A 5977-nucleotide genomic window follows, 5' to 3' on the forward strand; every position below is an offset into this window, starting at 1 on the left:
AAGGGGCAATTTGAAGCATCTACAATGATTTTTCCGACAAGGGGAGGTGCAGTGCACCTCCTTGCGCCTTAGTAGGTCCGCCCCTGGCTGTGAGAGAAAGCTATAAGGGAAAACAGCTAATGAGGTGCTTTCATTTTCTAATTATGCAGGAATCAGTTTCGAAGAGGCGCTTGGTTTCATTTTTTGATTATGCAGAAATCAATACCAACAACACTTTTTACAAAAATTTTACCAAACGCCAAACTGTTTTATCTCACAGCAAATCTAACAGCGATTATTTTCACAGCATAGCAATGCCAAACTGGCCCTTAAAGTAGTGTTGGGGGTTGAGTGCATTAAGAATGAGGCCTTTTCTTTTCAAGCATTCTTTAAGTACTTACATTTGTTCTTTTTCTTTATCTGGAAGTACCACGCCAGTATACCAATATTCCATCTAGTACTTATATACCCAAAAAAATTAAAAGAGAAAAAGAAAAAATTCCAAAGGAATTGAGATTACGAATCATGAAAACTTCAACGACTAAATAAATAAATAAACCATGTAGCTTATGTACACCATGTAGTTTATGTTTTTTATTTCAGCATTCATCACCAATAAATAAATAAACCAGTGTTTTGTTTGTTTCAATACTAACAGAAGTGTTGAAGTATAACCCTTCGAGCTGAAGGTCTTGGCGCCAAAGCTGGTTCTAATTTGAATGTTTTGCTTAGTTCAGTTTTTTTTATTAGTTTTGTTTAAAATCTTCAGGTTGTAATATGAGCCCTTAGATCATAGTCCAAGTGGCCTCTTATCTAGCCTAGGATTTATTCTGTTAGATTATGACAAGTGGCTTCATCTCATAAGATGATAGCATCAATGGCTAGGATTAGATCTATGTGCAAATAATCTGTTAAGAGAAGAATCTCTCTTCTCTCTCCTCTAACGGTTATATTGCTCACTGTAATGAAAGCTCTGTAGCAGCTCATGTTTTGAAATACAGAAGTCGTTTCAGCTCAACATCTTCTTCTTCTCCATTCTCCAATAAATCTAAAACCTCCAGAAAACTAAATCATCAAAACCACAAACTCTAATATGGCCTCAGAGCCAGGTTGGATTGCTTAAAAACTGGGAGTGAATCTGTGAAAAGAGTATCAGACTTGATTCAAGCTATTTTTTGAGCTACTCTTGAAGTTTGAAGCTGTAATCATCTGAATCAAGTGCCTAATATGGCAGGATCAGGAACAGCTGAGCTTCGCACACTGATTTTCAATGGAGAAAATTATGAATTCTGGAGTATTAGGATGAAAACCATTCTGAAATCCCATGGACTGTGGGACCTGGTCGAAAATGGGCTCACTGAGTCAGACTTGAAGAAGGAGAAAGAGGATGCTTCCATTTCTGAAAAGTCTCCAACGACTCAAACTCTAATGAGAGATGCTCGAGCACTTGGATAGATTCAAAGTGCTGTCTCAGATCAGCTCTTTCCCAGAATCGTTAATGAGGAGACCTCAAAGGGTGCTTGGGATATTCTGAAGCTGGAGTTCAGAGGTGACAAACAAGTAAGAAATGTTAAATTGCAAGGTTTGCGTAGAGAATTTGAATATGCTCGCATGAAGGATTGTGAGACTCCATCTGTATATCTTGTTAGGCTGTTTGATATGATGAATCAAATGAAAAGTTATGGAGAGGAATTATCTAGAGAGAGGGTTGTGCAGAAACTGTTGTTTAGTCTGCCGAAATCCTATGATCTTATTTGTTCTGTGATTGAGCATTCTAAGGATCTAGAAACTCTGGAAGTGCAAGAGGTGGTTGCCTCCTTGAAGAGCTTTGAGCTCAGATTGGATCGCCATACTGAAAATTCTACAGAAAGGGCCGTTGCTAGCCTGAATATTGAGGAGAAAAATCCTAAGAGTGGCAGTTTTTCTGGAGACCAAAAATCTCAGAAAAACTGGATTATGGCAAGTGCTGGTTTGAAGGCAAACCTAAATGCCATGGATGTGGAAAATTTGGGCATATGATCCGAGAGTGCAATGGAAATAAAAATGCACATAAGGTGAACTATGCAAATCAGGTGGAGGAAACAGGTACTTTGTTTTATATGTGCAATGCTGCAACAGGTGTGAAAAAGAATCACTCATGGTATATTGATAGTGGTTGTAGTAACCACATGACAGGAGATGAGGGACTCTTAGTGAATATTCAAAGGAATTTGACTTCTAAAGTCAAGATGGGGACTGGAGAGGTAGTTCCAGTGGCAGGAAAAGGAACTCTTGTGATAAAAACCAAGCTGGGGAAGAAGCACATTCAAGAAGTAATGCTTGTACCTGGTCTGGAAGAAAATCTACTCAGTGTTGGGCAAATGATGGAGCATGGTTATTATCTTGTGTTTGGAGGGAATATGGTGAATGTTTATGATGATCAGTCACTAGGAAATCTGATTGTGAGGGTTCAAATGACCAATAACAAATGTTTTCCACTTACAATGATGCCTGCAAGTGAGTTGGCTTTAAGAGCAAGTGTTTCTCACTGCCAGCAGACATGGCACAAGAGGTTAGGACACTTAAATGAGAGAAGCATAAAACTGCTTGAGAATCAGGGCATGGTTCATGGCCTACCTCATTTGGAGCAAGTCTCAGTGGTTTGTGAAGGCTGCATGCTAGGAAAGCAACACAGAGATTCCTTCCCCTTGGAGTCTACTTGGAGAGCAACATACCCTTTGGAATTGGTTCACACAAATATTTGTGGACCAATGAAAACATACTCAATCTCTGGAAATAAATACTTCCTGCTATTCACTGATGACTGCACTAGAATGTCATGGGTGTACTTTATTAGAAACAAGTCAAGTGCATTGGAGTGTTTTAGAAAATCCATGACTGAGCTGCAAAGTGGGTATAAGATAAAAGGCTTGAGAAGTGACAGGGGTGGGGAGTTTCTGTCAAGTGAATTTAACAGTTTCTGTGCAGAGGTTGGCATTCAAAGGCAGTTAACAGTGGCATACTCCCCTCAGCAAAATGGAGTAGCCGAGAGGAAGAATAGAACAGTAGTTGAAATGGCAAAGGCCATGCTGCATGAAAAGAGTATCCCCTATGAATTTTGGGCAGAGGCTGTAAATACTGCAGTTTATCTATTAAATAGATGTCCTACTAAGTCTCTAAACAAAGTAACACCTTTTGAAGCCTACACTGGGAGAAAACCAGGAATTGCACACTTAAAGATTTTTGGATCACCTTGTCATGTGCTAATTCCTTCAGCATTAAGGCGCAAGCTTGAGGAAAACAGTCATAAGTGTATTCTTGTAGGCTGTGGACTGTGTGAAAAAGGTTACAGGCTATTTGATCCAAGCACTAGGAAGATAATTCTGTCCAGAGATGTGCAGTTTGATGAGGATGGTTTATGGAAGTGGGATAATGCACAAGAGGGAGAAATAACAGTTCCTATGCCTGCTGAAAATCAGAACTGTGAACCAAGTCTAGACTTGGACACACCACTGCAAATGGATGCAGGAACCACAGTGCAAGATGAACCAAGTCAAGACTTGGACATATCAACTCAAATGGTTGAAAACACTATCCTGCAAGATGGGAGAATAAGTGGAAGCTCACAAGCCATTGACCACACACCAAAGAAATGGAGAAGTGTAAATGAAATCATGGCTCAGTGCAACATCTGCATTGTTGAACCTGAAAGTTTTGAAGAAGCAAACCTTGATGAGTCATGGAGAAATGCAATGAAGGCTGAACTGGAAATGATTGAGAAAAATAACACATGGACACTAGTGGACAGACCATTTGGTAAACCAATCATTGGTGTCAAATGGGTCTACAAGACGAAACTAAACCTAGATGGATCTGTGCAGAAGAACAAGGCCAGATTAGTGGCAAAAGGCTACTCATAGAAACCTAGAATAGACTACAATGAAACATTTGCTCCTGTAGCAAGGTTGGACACCATTAGGACCTTGATTGCTCTTGCTGCACAGAAGGAATGGAATTTGTACCAATTGGATGTAAAGTTTGCATTTCTAAATGGAGTGTTAAAAGAAGAAGTTTATGTGGAGCAGCCACAAGGGTTTGTTAAAGACAATGAAGAAATCAGGGTGTACAAACTGAACAAGGCTCTGTATGGACTAAAACAGGCTCCAAGAGCCTGGTATGATGAGATAGATTCGTATTTCAACAGGGCATGATTCAAGAAAAGTCCTAGTGAGGCAACACTTTATGTCAAAACAAATGACACTTCAGGTATCCTTATTGTTTCACTCTATGTGGATGACATTATCTATACTGGAAGTTGTCCAGAGTTACTTGAAAAGTTCAAGATTGATATGATGCAACATTATGAAATGACTAACCTTGGCCTACTCTACCACTTTCTTGGCATGGGAGTAGTGCAAAAGGATAAATACATCTTTCTTCATCAAAAGAAATATGCATTGAAGGTGATAGAGAAGTTTGGTTTGAAGGATTGTAAATCTGTGACAACTCCACTAGTTGCAAATGAAAGGTTGTGCAAGGAAGATGGTAGTGAGGCAGCAAATGAGAGTGAATATAGACAGATTGTAGGCAGCCTGCTGTATCTGACAGCTACAAGACCAGACATCATGTTTGCCTCAAGTCTGCTTGCTAGATTTATGCATAATCCTACTAGAAAGCACATGGGAACAGCCAAGAGAGTATTGAGATACATCCAGGGCACACTGGATTTTGGAATTGAGTTCATAAAAGGGAAGTCAGCTACTTTGATAGGGTACTGTGACAGTGACTAGGCAGGAAGTGAAGATGATAGAAGAAGTACCTCAGGCTATGCATTTACACTAGGATCTGGTATGTTCTCATGGGCATCCATTAAGCAAAATACAGTAGCCTTGTCTACTGCAGAGGCAGAATACGTTAGTGCTGCTGAAGCAACATCACAGGCTAAGTGGCTAAGGTTTGTTCTTGAAGATTTTGGAGAAGAGCAAGTGGAAGGTACACCAATCTTGTGTGATAACACCTCTGCTATTGCAATGGCTAAGAATCCAGTTTTCCACCAGAAAACTAGACATATTAGCCGAAAGTTTCATTTCATCCGAGAAGCTATTCAAGCAAAGGAGATTGACCTAATCTACTGCAAGTCAGAGGATCAAATTGCAGACATTCTAACTAAGGCACTGTCCAAGGATCGGTTTGTGTATCTCAGAAATCTACTTGGTGTGAAATCACTCAAAGGGTTAGAAGGGAGTGTTGAAGTATAACCCTTCGAGCTGAAGGTCTTGGCTCCAAAGCTGGTTCTAATTTGAATGTTTTGCTTATTTCAGTTTTTTTTATTAGTTTTGTTTAAAATCTTCAGGTTGTAATATGAGCCCTTAGATCATAGTCCAAGTGGCCTCTTATCTAGCCTAGGATTTATTCTGTTAGATTATGACAAGTGGCTTCATCTCATAGGATGATAGCATCAATGGCTAGGATTAGATCTATGTGCAAATAATCTGTTAAGAGAAGAATCTCTCTTCTCTCTCCTCTAACGGTTATATTGCTCACTGTAATGAAAGCTCTGTAGCAGCTCATGTTTTGAAATACAGAAGTCGTTTCAGCTCAACATCTTCTTCTTCTCCATTCTCCAATAAATCTAAAACCTCCAGAAAACTAAATCATCAAAACCACAAACTCTAATAAGAAGCCAACTCTATGGATCAAATATATTGAAAAACTTAAGCTGATTCTGATTTGTTATTTTTCCTACTAATAAACAAAAACGTGCACCTGAGTTAAGATAATCTTCTAGTTCTGAGATCCAGTCAAGCATTTTTTACTATTGCTAGGGTACAGAGGCTTTCACCTTGTTCTTTTCGTTGCTCGATCTTCGTATGTAACAGGCAGAGCTCAAAACAAAGTCAAACAACTTTAAGACTTGATCCCAAATTATTTTCTCACACGCTTATCTTCACCAAGAATCAACAACATATTATCAGGGTGGGGAGGGGAGCGAAGCAAAAGCTTATCCAACAATTATATC

Source organism: Prunus persica, chromosome G2, assembly GCF_000346465.2.
Source record: "Prunus persica cultivar Lovell chromosome G2, Prunus_persica_NCBIv2, whole genome shotgun sequence".
NCBI lineage: Eukaryota > Viridiplantae > Streptophyta > Magnoliopsida > Rosales > Rosaceae > Prunus > Prunus persica.